Source organism: Muntiacus reevesi, chromosome 4 (assembly GCF_963930625.1).
Source record: "Muntiacus reevesi chromosome 4, mMunRee1.1, whole genome shotgun sequence".
Classification (NCBI taxonomy): domain Eukaryota; kingdom Metazoa; phylum Chordata; class Mammalia; order Artiodactyla; family Cervidae; genus Muntiacus; species Muntiacus reevesi.
The window spans coordinates 58857717-58874731 of record NC_089252.1 but is presented as its reverse complement, the minus strand read 5'-3'; positions in this window follow the sequence as shown (position 1 = coordinate 58874731).

Below are 17015 nucleotides of genomic sequence, written 5' to 3'. Positions count from 1 at the left end.
ACTTCTACAAACATATGTAAACTGACTCTATCTCCCCGTGATAACTCCTCTTTGCATAAAATGTTCAACATATTGTAAAAGATTAGCTGATTCATGTCAATGTATAGCAAAAACCACCACAATATTGCAAACTAATTAGCCTCCAATTAAAATAAGTTAATAGAAAAAGATTATTTCTACACTCTATCTTCTACTAACCTTGAAATATCATAGCTCTTACTTCAAAAACTACATATACTATATTATATATACTGTAAGTCATATATACTCTTCACCTAGGCACTCACATTTATTTGAATTTAGGTGGTATGTGGGACACTTACATGTCTAAAGTTTTTGGTTTTGTGAAATACATTATCAATAAAACAATGATTTATTCATGCCATTCATTGCTTTTCCTTTTTTTTCCTTATCAACAACATGTAAGTGAACCACCACACATAGAAAAGATAATTTAGAAAAATATTATCATATATAAAAATTCAAAATAGTAGAGCATGATGAGGTTGAAGAGGTGGACTGTTACCAGAATGTGAAAGGCTTTATAACCCATGTTAAGAACTTAAATATAAGAGTCTAGAACTCAGAGATGGGATATGTACTGAATCTCTAAAGGTAAGGCAGACAGTACCAATAATAGATAATAGTTACTGAGAGAACTATGGTAATTGTAACTGAAGGCAAAGATGGGATCAGACTGGGGGAGTATATAGTAAGAAGGGCAGGCCTACACATGACCCTGAAATACACTAATACTTAAATGTCAAGTATTAGCAATTTTTATTTCCTAAAACATAGCTCTCCTTAGGGCAGGAGGAATCTTTGGGAGGTGACAGACATGTTTACTACATAGATTGGAGTGATGGTGTCACAGATGTATGCTCATCTCAAAACTCATGAAGTTGTATACGTTAAACATGTACAGCGCTTTCTACATAGGTCATACATCAATAAGGTTATTTTTGAATGGAACATAGTGAACATCAATATTTTATGTGGTTTAAAAAATAAACATAAAGATAACAAGTTTAATAAAGAATGTTCATACAAAATACTTCTCCCCAGGATACCACCTGGTCCCTATTAGGTTGGCCAAAGCTAAAATGACTGTTCAAACTCCATGTGGAGAGAACGTGAATCAGTCAGAACTCTCCTATACATCTGGTAGGGATACAAAAGCTGCAACCACTTCAGAAAACTGTCTTGAAATTTTAATTTTTCCATCTTTATTAAGATATAACTGACCTGTAACATTGAGCAAGAAGAAGGTGGACAACGTGTGGATCTGACCCACTTATTTTCTGCAAAGTGATCACCATCCCAGCTCACACTGATACCTCTGCCACATCACATCATTACCATTTCTTCTTTGTGAGCTGTTTTTGTTCAAGAAGAGTTGTCTATTCTCGATCTATTGGGGGACAGGAGGCTAGGGTCTCCTAACACTGCTATCTAGGTGATGTTCCTCCAGAAAACTTTAAAATCTCCATGGCTGAGCAATGCCCTTCTAAGAAGTCTTTCTCAAGTGTGCAAGATACTCATATTGGTACTTTCTCATAAAGTCAAATGTGTAGTGACCAGACAATCTAGTAATTCCATGGCTTGATTTTATCCAACAGATGTCAATACAACCACCACAAAAGGACTAGCATACAAATGTTCATTGAAGTTTTATTCATAATGGCTGAAAAGCTGGCAAAGCCTCAAACTTTTATCAGAACTTTCATGGAAACAAAAGGATAGAAATCTCTGATTCCTACAACGACACAGATGCAACTACACAGTACACTGTGCAAAACAAGCAGCTGAACAGAAAGAGTGCGTGCTATGTCACTTCACGGATGCGGCAAGAGCAAATGTGCTTACATCGCAATACAAGAGACCTTTGAAGCACTTAAAGCAATATGATCATGGGAAACAAAGACAAAAATACCAAAAAAGATAAACAATCACTAAACATGGAAGCTAATATTTTACTCCAATATCGTCTGTTAGTGAGATGAATCAGAGCTTAATTAGGTCTTCCGTGGAAGTTCAGATGGTGAAGAATCTGCCCGCAATACAGGAGACTCGGGATCGATCCCTAGATAGAGAAAATCCCCTGGAGAATGGAATGGCAACCCACTCCAGTCTTCTTGACTCGAGAACTCCATGGACAGAGGAGCCTGGCTGCCTACAGCCAATTGGGTTGCAAGAGTCAGACACGACTGAGCAACTAACACTTTAAAAGCATAATTTCTCTCTGCTTTTTCATTTATGATAAAAATGTATACTCCTAAACATTTACTTGTTCTGCATCTAACAGAATATTGAACTTTGTTAATAGCAGTTTTTAAATCGCTATTAAAATAACATTTTTTTAAAACTTTTTATTTTTTATTGTGGTATAACCAATAAACAATGTTGTGATAGATACAGGTGAACAGCAAAGGGACTCCGCCATACATGTACATGTGTCCATTCTCCCCCAAACCCCCCTCCCATCCAGGCTGCCAGGCAGCAGTGAGTAGAGCCTCTGTGCTGTGAAGTAGCAGTCAGCTGTGTACCTCTCTCCCAAACTCTCTGACTGTCCCTTCCTACACCTTCCCACCTGGGACCGTAAGTTTGTTCTCTAAGTCTGTGAGTCTGTTTCTGTTTTGTAAATAAGTTTATTTGTATTGTCTCTTTTATGTTCTGCATAGGAGGTGTCATCCAGTATTTCTCCTAGTCTGCCTTACTTCACCCAATGTGATAATCTCTAGGTCCATTCATGTTGCTGCTAATGGCATAATTTTATTCTTTTTAAGAATCATTAAACATTTTTAGAGATAAACTAAATGGAGAATTGGAGGAACAAATGGCAGCCCACTCCAGTATTCTTGCCTGGAAAATCCCATGGACAGAAGAGCCTGGTGGGCTACAGTTCATGGGGTCACAAGAGTCAGACCAAACTTAATGATTAAACCACCACCACCACTAAATGAAGAGTCTATCTATCATAGGAAAAAATGTTTATGACAGGATTTTTGAAATACATTTTGTGCATTAATTGATTAATACACACCAAAAATACCTCCATGACTTCTCTCCAAACTCATACAAGTTTTTACTTTGGCTCATAGGATTGCTGATTGTACTGGATTGAAGAAAACTCCCCACTTCCACATAAGAAAATTCATGTCTAATTATAGGTTGTGACCTTATTTGGGAATAAGTCACAGACATAACTACTTAACACAAGATCATACTGACTCAGGGTGGATCCTAACCCAATGACTAGGATCCTCAGAAGAGAAGAGACGTTCAGAGAAGAGAGTCATGTAAAGATAGACACACAAGCCCAGGAACTCTAGGAACCACCGAGCCTGGAAGAGGCAAGCTTTCTCCACTAGAGCCTTCAGAGGAAGTGTGTGCTGAGAACACATTGATTTTAGACCCCAGACCTTCAGAAGCGAGGGAGAATGAGTACCAGTGGTTTTAAGCCTCAGCTTCAGGTACACCATGGCATCCGTCCTAGGAATCCGACTTGCTGCTTGAGGGCGGACGGGGAGCCCCTCACACTCCCCTGTCTAAACTGCTGGATGACCTTAATTAGCTAAAGCAAAACTCAAGTGTGTCAGCAATTTTAAAAAATATTTTCAAACAATCACATACATATAAATGAAATAATATTATAAATCAACATTCAAGGAAATTCTTTGGATTTGAGCAATAAATCTTTACATGAAGTACAGGTAATTCGGACGTTCTGTCAAGTGACCATCATACCCAGGGAGAAAATCACTGCAACAAGTTAGAGTCAGGCGTTTCTTGTGCAATAACAGATATTTACTGGAGTCTATGGGAGTTGATACTATCTTGCTTGGATCACTGAGAAACTGAAGGTGGTGCTGACAGCTGTTCCTGGCAGTCCTGGTGAGATATGTGTTAAAGCCAGCATCATTTCCAGGAACACAGAGGCTGCTTCCGGAAGCCATGAAGTGGGAAATGTATGGGGTTGTCATGGCCTCCGATTCTAGCTCGTGGGATGAGATTCAGGAAGTCAATTGTCACCTAATGTGAAGGAGCCTTGGCAAACCTCCCTTACCACTTAGTCCCTGCTTCTACCACGGTGGTCCACACCCTTCACTAAGCCCAGTACCAAATCATAGAAAATAGCTGAGAACCCTTTCTATGTAGAATGAATCACTAGGAAGCCATAAAAATGCGATGATTAAACACATCGTGTGACCATCCCTACATTCAAATGGAATCAAGAGCCTTCGTCCAAATGTGAGAGGCCAGCAGCCAGTGGTTCCTAGTTGATGCACAAAGAAAATGCTCTCTTTCTGTTCCAAAGATACACTCATCCTCCTGAAACAGTAGCAGAGACCCATAAAAGTAGAGGCAGGAGGCAGTGTCATTTTTCTGATAAGGCGAGAAGCTATAGAATAAAATTTTAACTAAAATGACAACCCACTCCAGTATTCTTGCCTGGAAAATTCCATGGGCTGAGGAGCGTGGTAGGCTACAGTCCATGAGGTCACAAAGAGTTGGACATGACTGAGCGACTTCACTTTCTCTTCACTTTCAAGGAATTAATCAGTCCTTCATTAAGGTATAATAATCCATTAGAATGCTAAATGTCAATCCAAAACTAATGAAAGGAAGGTCTACAGGAATGGTTCTGGAGATGGGAGCTGTGGAGAGGATGCAGTCCAGAGCTGGGAGGGAGAGGAGAGAAGGGTGCTGAGCTGAGAGAAGTGGACCAGGGATCCTCATCAGAAGCTGCTGCGGGAATGGATGAACACTAGGTAGAACATAGAGAGTGCCTGAGGTTCATCCCCAGGAAATGCAGAAACCTGGTGGCTTCCCTGGTGGCTCTGATGGTAAAGAATCCACCTGCGATACAGGAGACCCAGGTTCGATCCCCGGGTAGGGAAGACCCCCAGGAGAAGGGAACGGCAACCCACTCCACTATTCTTGCCTGGAGAATCCCATGAATGTGGAAGCCTTGGGGGCCACAGTCCGTGGGGTGGCAAAGAGTTGGACATGACTGAGGGACTAACTCTAAGGGTGGCCGCAGAAAGTGAGTTTGAGACAGAAAGTCAGAGGTGTGGAGGACAGCTGAAGTCAGGATTCCAAGAAAGAGGACTCAACAAGTGACAAGTCTTTCAAAAAATTCACGGTAAAGACCGAGAGGCCCCATCAGGAGGTGATGAGGAAGTCACTGCTGGGTTCCAGCAGGAAGGTTTCAGAGGTGGGATTGGTTAGACTATAGTGGATAGAGGGGCACATGAGGAACCTGCCTGAGTAAGCCTCAGCCTGGAAGGCAAAGCACAGATGTCATCAGTGTCTCAGTGTTCTGCAGACAAACCATATGTAAAGCAGATGATTCTCAATGCAAATCATCTATCACAATAGACGTTATATAGCACCCAGCCCATCTCTACATTTCTCCAGCAAGCAGGTCCCCTACGTTCCCAGGATTACATTTCAATAATCAACTGCCCCTCTTTCCCACTCAAAAGCAAAATGATAACTACTCATCACTTTGCAACATGCTTTTTCTTCACTGGACACTCTGTTTGAAGATGTATCCTTTTTGGCACATGAATATCTGACACATTTATGTTCATTTCATTTATGAATATAAATGAACAATTACGTTCAGATTAATTTTTGCCCTTTCCGTCTCCAGGAGATCCTCCCAACCAAAGGATCAAACCCGAGTCTTTCGCATTGCAGACCAAGTCTTTACCATCTGAGCCACCAGGGAAGCCTATTTATGTTCACAGCTGCTGGATATTCCATTGTGTAAACCTTTATTTCCCTTCTTCTTTAATATATGTATGTTTTCTACTGTCATGATCAACAGTTCTGCAATTCATCTTCTCAAATATGTCTCCTTCAGCACAGTATTTGTGTCATCACAGGGTGCATGTTTAAACAGAGACTTGGTGAGTCTTAATTATACTGCTGGGAGAAATATCAATAACTCCAGATATGCAGATGACACCACCCTTATGGCAGAAAGTGAAGAGGAACTAAAGAGCCTCTTGATGAAAGTGAAAGTGGAGAGTGAAAAAGTTGACTTAAACCTCAACATTCAGAAAACTAAGATCATGGCCCATCCGTCCCATCACTTCATGGCAAATAGATGGGGAAACAGTGGCTGACTCTATTTTGGGGGGCTCCAAAATCACTGCAGATGGTGATTGCAGCCATGAAATTAAAAGACACTTACTCCTTGGAACGAAAGTTATGACCAACCTAGACAGTATATGAAAAAGCAGAGACATTACTTTGCCAACAAAGGTCCGTCTAGTCAACGCTATGGTTTTTCCAGTAGTCATGTATGGATGTGAGGGTTGAACTCTAAAGAAAACTGAGCGCCGAAGAATTGATGCTTTTGAACTGTGGTGTTGGAGAAGACTCTTGAGAGTCCCTTGGACTGCAAGGAGATCCAACCAGCCCATCCTAAAGGAGATCAGTCCTGGGTGTTCATTGGAAGGACAGATGCTGAAGCTGAAACTCCAATACTTTGGCCACCTGATGCGAAGAGCTGACTCATTTGTGAAGACCCTGATTCTGGGAAGGATTGTGGGCAGGAGGAGAAAGGCAGATTGTGACAGAAGATGAGACGGATGGATGGCATCACTGACTCAGTGGACATGAGTTTGTAAAAGTCTTGATGACTGTACCTTTGTAGTATAATCTGAAGTCAGGAAGATTGATTCCTCCAGTTCCATTCTTCTTTCTCAAGACTGCTTTGGCAATTTGGGTTCTTTTGTGTTTCCATGCGAATTGTAAAATTTTTTGTTCTAGTTCTGGAAAAATGTCGTTGGTAATTTGATAGGGATCACACAGAATCTGTAGATTGTGTTTGGTAGTATGCTCATTTTCACAGTATTGATTCTTCCTACCCAGGAGCATGGCCTATCTATCCATCTGTTTATGTCATCTTTGATTTCTTTCAATAGTGTCTTATAATTTTCTGTGTACAGGTCTTTTTTCTGCTTATTCCTAGATGTTTAATTCTTTTTGTGGCAATGGTGATTGGAATTGATTCCTTAATTTCTCTTTCTGGTTTTTCATTGTTAGTATATAGAAATGCAAGTGATTTCTGTGTATTGATTTTGAATCCTGCAACTTTGCTAAATTCACTGATTAGCTTGAGTAATTTTCTGATACTATCTTTATGGTTTTCTATGTATAGTTTCATCTCATCTGCAAACAGTGAGAGCTTTACTTCTTCTTTTCCAATCTGGATTCCATTTATTTCTTTTTCTTCTCTGATTGCTGTAGCTAGGACTTCCAGAACTATGTTGAATAATAGTGGTAAAAGTGGACACCCTTGTCTTGTTCCTGATGTTAGGGAGAATGCTTTCGGTTTTTCATCATTGAGAATAAAGTTTGCTGTAGGCCTTTACTATGTTGACATAGGTTCCTTCTATGCCCATATTTTTAATAATTTTAATCATAAATGGTGCTGAATTTTGTCAAAGGTTTTTCCTGCATCTTTTGTGATTATCATACAGTTTTTATCTTTCAATTTGTTAATTGGTATATCACATTAATTGATTTGTATATATTGAAGAATCCTTGCATCCCTGGAATAAACCCAACTTGATCATGATGTACAAGCTTTTTGATGTGTTGCTGAATTCTGTTTGCTAAAATTTTGCTGAGGATTTTTGCATCAACGTTCTTCAGTGATATTGGCCTGTAGTTTTCTTTTTGTGTGTTGTCTTTGTCTAGTTTTGGTATCACAGTTATGGTGGCCTCATAGAATGAGTTTGGAAGTGTTCCTTCCTCCACAATTATTTTTAAAGAGTTTTAGAAGGATAGGCATTAGCTCTTCTTTAAATGTTTGATAGAATTCTCCTGTGAAGCCATCTGGTCCTGGGCTTTTGTTTTTGGGAAGATTTTTTATCACAGCTTCAATTTCAGTGTCTTCTCTTTGGGTTGTTCATAACTTCTATTTCTTCTTGGGTCAGTCTTGGAAGGTTGAACTTTTCTAAGAACCTGTCCATTTCTTCAAAGTTATCCATTTTATTGCCATATAGTTGTTCATAATAGTCTCTTATAATCCTTTGTATTTCTGCATTGTGTGTTGTAACCGCCTTTTTCATTTCTAATTTTGTTGATTTGTTTCTTCTCTCTTTGTTTCTTGATGAGTCTGGCTAAAGGCTTGTAAATTTTGTTTATCTTCTCAAAGAACCAGCTTTTAGTTTCATTCATCTTTATGATAGTTCCTTTCATTTCTTTTTCATTTATTTCTGCTCGGACCTTTATGATTTTTTCCTTTTACTAATTTGGGGGGGGGTGTTCTTTTTCCAGTTGTTTTAGGTGTAAAGTTAGGTTGTCTATTCAATGTTTTTCTTGTTTCTTGAGTATTGCTATAAACTTCCCTCTTCGAACTGCTTTTGCTGCATCCCATAGGTTTTGAGTTGTCGTGTTTTCATTGTCATTTGTTTCTAGAAATTTTTTTATTTCCCCCTTGCTTTTTTCAGTAACCTGTTGGTTATTTAGAAAGATATTATTTAATCTCCATGTGTCTGTGTTTTTTTGCAGTTTTTTTTTCTCATAATTGATATCTAGTCTCGTAGCATTGTGGTCAGAGAAGATGCTCGATACGATTTCCATTTTCTTAAATTTACTGAGGCTTGATTTGTGACCCATAATGTGGTCAATCCTGGAGAACGGTCCATGTGCACTTGAGAAGAAGGTGTATTCTTCTGCATTTGGATGGAAGGTCCTTATTAATTTTCTGTTTTGATGACCTGTCCATTGGTGTCAGTGGGGTGTTAAAGTCTCCTACTATTATTGTGTTACTGTCAGTTTCTCCTTTTATGTCTGTTAGTGTTTGTCTTATGTATTTTGGTGCTCCTATGATGGGTGCATAGATATTTACAATTGTTATGTCTTCCTCTTGGATTGATCCCTTGATCATTACATAGTGTCTTCCTTATCTCTTGTAATCTTCTTTATTTTAAGGTCTAATTTATTTGATATAAGGATTGCTACTCCAGCGTTCTTTTGCTTCTCATTTGCATGGAATATATTTTTCTATCCTCTCACTTTCAGTCTAGATGTGTCTTTAGGTTTGAAATGGGTTTCTTGTAGACAGCATATATATGGGTCTTGTTGTTGTATCCATTCAGCCAGTCTGTGTCTTTTGGTTAGAGCATTTAATCTATTTACATTTAAAATAATTATTGATATATATGATCCTATTGCCATTTTCTTAATTGTTTGGGTTGATTTTGTAGATCTTTTTTTCTTCTGTTGTATTTCTTGACTATATAAGTCCCTTTAACATTTGTTGTAAAGCTGGTTGGGTGGTACTAAATTCTCTTAACTTTTGCTTGTCTGAAAAGTTTTTTACTTCTCCATCAATTTTGAGATCCTTGCTGGGTACAGTAATCTTGGTTGTAGATTTTTCCCTTTCAGTACTTTAAATATATCCTGTCATTCCCTTCTGGCCTGCAGAGTTTCTGCTGAAAGATCATCTGTTAAACGTGTGGGGTTTCCCTTGTAAGTTACTTGTTTTTCCCTTGCTGCTTTTAATATTCTTTCTTTGTGTTTAGTCTTTGTTAGATATGTATGTGTCTTGACATGTTTCTCCTGGGTTTATCCTGTACAGGACTCTTTGTGCCTCTTGGACTTGACTGACTATTTTCTTTTCCATGTTGGGGAAATTTCAACTATAATCTCTTCAAAATTTTCTCATACCCTTTCTTTTTCTCTTCTTCTTCTGGGACCCCTATAATTTGCATGTTGGTGCATTTGATATTGTCCCAAAGGTCTCTGAGGCTATCTTCAGTTCTTTTCATTGTTTTTACTTTATTCTACTCTTTAGAAGTTATTTTCATCATTTTACCTTCCAGCTCACTGATTCATTCTTCTGCTTCAGATATGATGCTATTGATTCTTTCTAGAGTATTTTTAATTTCAGTAATTATATTGTTTGTCTCTGTATGTCTATTCTTTAATTCTTCTAGGTCTTTGTTAATTAATTCTTGCATTTTCACCATTTTGTTTTCAAGGTTTTTGATCATCTTTACTATTATTATTCTAAATTCTTTTTCAGGTAGCTCACCTATTTCCTTTTCATTTATTTAGACATCTGTGTTTCTAGTTTGTTCCTTAATTTGTGTGGTATTTCTCTACCTTTTCATTATTTTTTTTTAACTTATTGTCTGAGTTCTCCTTTTCCCAGGCTTTAAGGTTGAATTCTTTCTCCCTTTTGGCTTCTGCCCTCCTAAGGTTGGTCCCGTGGTTTATGTGAGCTTTGTGTAGGGTGAGATTGGTGCTGAGCTTCTCTGTTTGTTTTTCCTCTTAGGGGCAAGGCTGAAGTGGTAATCCTGTCTGCTGATGATCTGGTTTGTATTTTTGTTTTGTTTGTTGATTAGATGAGGTATCCTGCACAGGATGCTACTGGTGGTTGGGTGATGCCAGGTCTTGTTTACAAGTGGTTTCCTTTGGGTGAGTTCTCACTATTTGATACTCCCTGGGGTTATTTCTCTGGTAGTCTATGGTCTTGGAGTCAGTTCTCCCACTCCAAAGGTTCAGGGCTTGATCTCTGGTCAGGAACAAAGATTCCACAAGTGGTTTGTTATGGCATGAAGTGAGATTAAAACAAATACCCAAAAATGAGAAAGCAAAGATGAACCCCAAACAAATGGCAGTTACAAAATCAGGCAAATAATAATTAAAATGATGGAATATGCACAATACATATACACCCATAAGCAAAGTCAAAACAGTCCAACAATTATAAAGTACAGTAGATTGACCTGGTGAGCAAAGGAAACCAAAAATTACATTTACCAGTTAATACTAAAACTAACTAAATCACAAACTGGAAAATAAAACTAAAGCAAGGTGCCAAATGGGGAATAAAGCAATGAAAACAAAACTAACAAATATGTTGAAAGGAAAGGAAAGAAAGAATAGATATGCAAAGTTAAGTAGGGGTAGATGAAGAAAATTTATATACATCAAAGATTAACTGTAAGGGGAAAAGAACAGTAGAAAAGGCAAACAAAGGAATAAATATACAAGAAATATAATAGGTTCAAAAAATTAAAATTGCATAAAAAAGAAAAGACAAAAGGGAAGAAGAAAGAAAAAGGGGGGGGGGGAGGAAAATTCCACTGAACTGCAAAAGCCCAACATAGAGGCGGAGGTTTATAACAACAATAAAAAGTATGACTGAATATACACATATACCCTAACACATAAGCAAAAATAAAACAGTCCAACAAAAATAAAGTACAATAGATTGACCCGGCAAACAAAGGAAACCAAAAGTTATATCTACCAGTTAAGAACAAAACTAACTAAAGCACAAACTGGAAAACAAAACTAAAGCAAGGTGCCAATTGGGGGATAAAGTAATGAAAATAAAACTAGCAAATATGTTGAGGGGAAAGAAAAAAAGAAAAAATAGATATGCAAAGTTAAATAGAAGCAGGTAAGATTTATATACAGTGAAGATTAACTGCAAGGGGAAAACAACAGTAGGAAAAGCAAACGAAGGTATAAATGTATAAAAATAATAATAGTAATAATAAATTTTTTTTAAAAAAGAAGAAAGGAGAAAAAAAAAAACGGGGTTGGGGGGGATGCCACAGAACAACAAAAGCCCAATGTAGAGGCAGAGATTTATAACAACAATAAAAAATGTGACTGAGGAATAAAAAAAAATTCAAAAGCTTAATTGGATTTCATGGTGTCAATAAAATCAACAACAACAGAGGGCAAAGGAAAACAAAGCATCCAAAAGAATCTACAGAACAAGTCAAAACATAAGAATAATAAATGTTCTTCTTGAGTCACTGCTATCAGAGTCCTTTCCCTCGCTGGGAGTCGCAGTCCCCCTCACCTCCCTGGGATGCCCTCCAACACTGTGCTGCTCTCTGGACCTGCTGTGGCGGCAGCTCAGACTCTAACCTGGTCCTGCTCCTGTGTGTTCTTGCCTCCAATGTCCACAGCTGTCAGAACTAGTGCGTTTTGGGGTCTTCTTCCTTAGTCACACAGCTCCTAGGTTTCAATTGTGGTTTTATTTCCACTTCTGCATGTGGGTCATCCACTGGGGTTTGCCCCTGAGGCTGCCCTGGAGGACTTGGGTTTTTCCCTGTGAGGGCCAGGTGTGGAGGTGGTGCAGTTGCTTGGGCCTCAGGGGTTCTGGCAGCACCAGGTACTCAGGGAAGTTTGCAGCTAGGGCAGCAGGAAATATAGTGCTCGAAAAAGGTATGGCAACCATTATTGGCCACTCCAGTATTCTTCCCCGGAGAGCGCTCCTGACAGAGGATCCTGGCACGCCACAGTCTACAGAGTCGCGAAGAGTTGGACACAATGCAACCCTGCACACATAGATGCAAGATTTTTTTTTGCCTGTCAGCTCTGCTGAGAGTTGAGCGTGAAGGTGGCACAGCTGCTTGGCTTTCGGGGACCCTGGCAGTGCCAGGGTTCAGGGAAACAGACTGCATCTGCCGCTGGAGTTATGGCCCTGAAAGTGAAAGTCATTCAGTCATGTCCGACTCTTTGCAACTCCATGGACTATAGAGTCCATAGAATTCTCCAGTCCAGAATACTGGAATGAGGAGCCTTTCCCTTCTCCAGGGGATCTTCCCAACCCAGGTATTGAACCCAAGTCTCCTGCATTGCAGGCAGATTCTTTACCAGCTGAGCCACAAGGGAAGTTTAAGAAGGCTGGAGTGGGTAGCCTATCCCTTTTCCAGCAGATCTTCCCAACTCAGGAATCGAACCGGGGTCTCCTGCACTGCAGGCGGATTCTTTACCAATTGAGCTATCAGGGAAGCCCTATCAGAGTCCTTCAGAGTCTTTTTTGAGCCTCCTGTAGCTGGCGATCAGAAGGCCTCTTCGGCCAGTCTTTCTCCATAGCTCCACCTGGTCAGGCACTTAGAGGGTTCCCTGGCTGGGGTCCTTCTCTGTAGTGTGGCACATCAGGCACTTAAAGGGGCACCCTGGGTGGGGCCCTACTCTGTAGTTCTGTGAGTCAGGCATTTGATGGGCCAGCCTCTCTATTGTTCAGGAGCCAATGCTGGTGTATGAAGAGAGGCTATGGTGATGGCTCCACCCACTACGTGTGACTCAGCAGTATCGCCTTCCTTCCATGGCTGCCTGGCTTGCCTTCACAGGCATTTTCTACCACGATCTCCTCCCTCACATCCCCTCAATCCGTCTCTCCGCAGTCAACAGCAGCCCTCACCCTGGGATTGCTCCACAATCCCTAAACTCCAGCTCCCAGCCACTGCACCTTCCAAGGGATCTGCATCCCTGCCAGGCACATGTATGGCTGTGGCAAGGACTGTCTCACTCTCAATACATTTAGGCTGTCACAGATCAGCTGTTTCACTCTCGCCTTAAATGTGTCTCCTCTGACTCAGACAATTGCCCAGATGTGGGGATTGGACCCCTGCTTCAGTTCCCCAACCTGCCGAGGGCAGGTCCAGTCCTACTAACACTCCTGTTTTTCCCCCTAGTTCCTTCCTCTTACCGAGTTTTGCACGGTTCTACATATTCTTTTGCACTGGTCAGGTCCTCCTGGCCACTCTTAGCTGGTGTTCTGCAAGCACTTCTGTGTCTGAAGGTGTATTCCTGATGTGTCCGTGGAGAGAGACATAGTCCACGTTCCCCCACTCCTCCACCATCTTGTTCTCCCTCCAACAATCACATATCATGAAGTATTGCTAAATTACTTGTACTATCTAGCATTTTTATCAGCACTGTATCAGTAATTCTCCTCTACATCACACCATTTCCTACATGATACCAATACTTAGAATTTTTTTTAATGTCAGCTTCATTGCTGTTAATCTCACTGTGGTAGTAAGTGCATTTTGCTGACCTAGAAAGATTAAAAATCTTACTGCTGTAAATATATCTATTTTTATTTAAGATTTTCTTGTCAAGATCCTTGAAAAATGTCTTTCAGACTTCTGTTGGATGACCTTCCTATCCCATCATAAGAAAGCAGCTGATCCTACACATTGTCACAGTAGCAACTATGTTCCACTTGCACTTCATGCCCCGCCTCCATCACTGATAACTTGATGCTACACGTGCTCTACACCTCTGCCCTAGTGCCTCTCAGCATGTGCCTCTCAGTATGGGGCAACTGTTGTCGCTGTCGACAAGTCACGTCCAACTCTTTGTGACCCCATGGACTGCAGCACGCCAGGCCTCCCTGTCCTTCAGTATCTCCCAGGGTTTGCTCAAACTCATGTCCATTGAGTCATCCAACCATCTCGTCTTCTGTCATCCTCTTCCCCTTCTGCCTTCAATCTTTCCCAGCATCAGGGTCTTTTCCAATGAGTCAGCTGTTTACTACCTCAATATGGGATAGATCCAATCCCAAAATCCCTGTCAAAGATGTTTCTTCTAAAGTCATTTGCTCACTGTACTAGTCAAGGGTCTAGCAGAAGACAAATGACTCCAGTCAAAGTGGGTGATTAAGGAAAGTTGAATAAGGAGATTATACAAAGTACGCTCAGGGCTTCCCAAGTGGTACTGGTGGTAAAGACCAGTCTGCTAATGCAGGAGCTGTAAGAGACTCAGGTTCAACCCCAGGGCCAGGAAGATTCCCTGGAGGAGAGCATGGCAACCCACTCCAGTATTCTTGCTGGGACAACCCTGTGGACAGAGGAACCTGGCGAGCTACAGTCCAAGGGGTCACAAAGACTCAGACAGGACCAAAGCAACTTAGTGCGCACACACACATGCACGAAGTATGCTCAGGGCTAGAAGAAACCAAGAAAGAGTGGGGACGCATGAGGGACAGCAGCTGGGAAGAGATCCTGCCACTCCTAGGCATACATCAAGGGCAGGAACGGTGGCAAAATCAGGAGAAGGTAGCTGTGGCTGCAGAAAAGCTGCCCAATAATGTCCCCGGGCTTTGGTAAAGAAATGCAGCCATCTCTTGACAACCCAGCTGAGAGGAGTGGGGTGACTGAGCAGCCCGACCTCACCCAGCTGCGGGTCTACTCTTGGTGCCCCCCACAGACCAGACACAACATTCCCCAGAGGACCAAAACCCTGATTATGTCTCCCTGCATCTATGCCTCCCGGGGACACCAGAGGTTGAGATAGTGAAAGATGAAACTAAAGAAGCAAAATAAAATCCCGAGTATATCCATGATTTCCCATATAATCAAATTTCTTCTTCCCTCTGGAACTTTATCACTTCATTAATGCTCCAGTGACAGGCATTAGCAATAATTAGCATTGCTTTAAATAAAGAGCATATTTAAATAGATAAGGAAGACCATGGATCCAAATAACAAAAGAACAACAGACGTGACTGTATTTTCACAAACAAGGAGATTGGACTGGAACAGAGCTGGAACATAGAGTGAGCATGGCTTCCACCCATTACCTATGGAATACAAGGTTGGAAGACACTGAAAAGGCTGAACACGCTGAGGATGAAGAGCAAAATCATAACTGAGGGAGAGGCGATCAATTAGTGAATACTAAGGAGCAATATACAAGATGGCAGGTGGGCACATGGTAAGATACCTGCATGTCAGAAACTTGACAAGGGGCATCAAGACAAAGAAAGAACAACGGCTGGGAAAGAGTGGAAACAAGAGGAGGAGAAGGCCATGTTTTCTGGCTTCACAATATGAAGTAGGAGAATGAGGAGGTGACTCTAAGAAAAGATCAGAGGACATGCAATCATGGGGAAGATCCACATTTCAGATGAAGCAAGGAAGAAGAGGGACAGTCCTAGGAAAACGGACAGCCTAGAAGATTTCCTGGCAGCAGAACAGGAAAGCCAAGATGAAGCAAAGCACGACTTCTAAGAGACCCGCAAGTGACAGAGTGGAATGGTGATAAGCAGAGAGCAGAGTGACTGTCTTGGGTGGAATTGGATTTGTGGGAGTTGGGGGAACAGTGGTGATGAATAGATTGTCTCAATCTTTCACGGCACACCTACAGATGAGAGCATTCCCAACTAGGGGAAAGCTGTAATCGGCAGATACCCTATTATTGGATGCTTGGAGGATCTTTCAAGTAGCCACCTTACCTGCAGGAGGGCACAACCGCACGCTTGCCCCCTAGGTTGTGCAACTCAGTAATGCTGACAAATCACTGTACTCCTCACAAGGAAGTAGAAAACAGTGCAAACAGGAACTATTCTTAACCAACCTACATAGGTATTAGAAATAGTGGGATGGATCCTCCAAGTGTCATTTCCTCTTCAGCTTTATTGGGTTCCTGGACTCATGATGCCAGTGACCTTAGCGTATTTAGAAAATACCCAAAGACAGGTTGGCAAGTACTGACTTGAAAAATCGTCTAAAAATTGCTGAGTCTCCTGTGACACTGTATGATATCACAGTGTCTCAGCCTTGTCTATTACACTCCAGGAGCACTTTTCAAAAGGAGGGAGAGAAAGGTATCACATGTCTTCTTATTTGAACTAACCCAGGTTCACTCTAAAATTTTAGCAAATATGGCTGATTCATGTCAATGTATGTCAAAACCCACTGAAATGTTGTAAAGTGATTGGCCTCCAACTAATAAAATAATTAAAAAAAAATAAAATAAAATAAAATAAAATTTTAGCAAAACCCTGGTGTTTATCAGTGCCTTTCCCTCAAAGCCAGCCTCCGCAACACCAGCCTCGGTAACTCAGTCACAGGAGGAATCAGCTCAGTCAGTGGTTCCCTTGAGTCCTCGTCTCCTGCTCTGTCCCCTGGGCCTCCTCCAGGCCCAGCCGGGGCTCCTTGCTTCTGTCTCTGGGCTCAGAGCCCTTTCTCTTTGAGCCCAAAGACGTCCACCCTGCTCCGGCCCGGGGCCCTCCCGCTCTCTGGCAGCGCGCGTGACGCAGCGCTAACTGGGCGCTCTCATTCCTCATGTCTGTCGTTTTTCACCCTGGGTCTTCTCTCCTGCTGTTTCCTTCTTCTTTAGACTCAGCTCCCCCATCAGACTCCAGCAGACTCCACCCTCGCTCAGCCCACCCGTCTCAGCTCAGGGGTCTCTGACCGCCAGTGTCGGGGGTCAGGACACACGTAGCC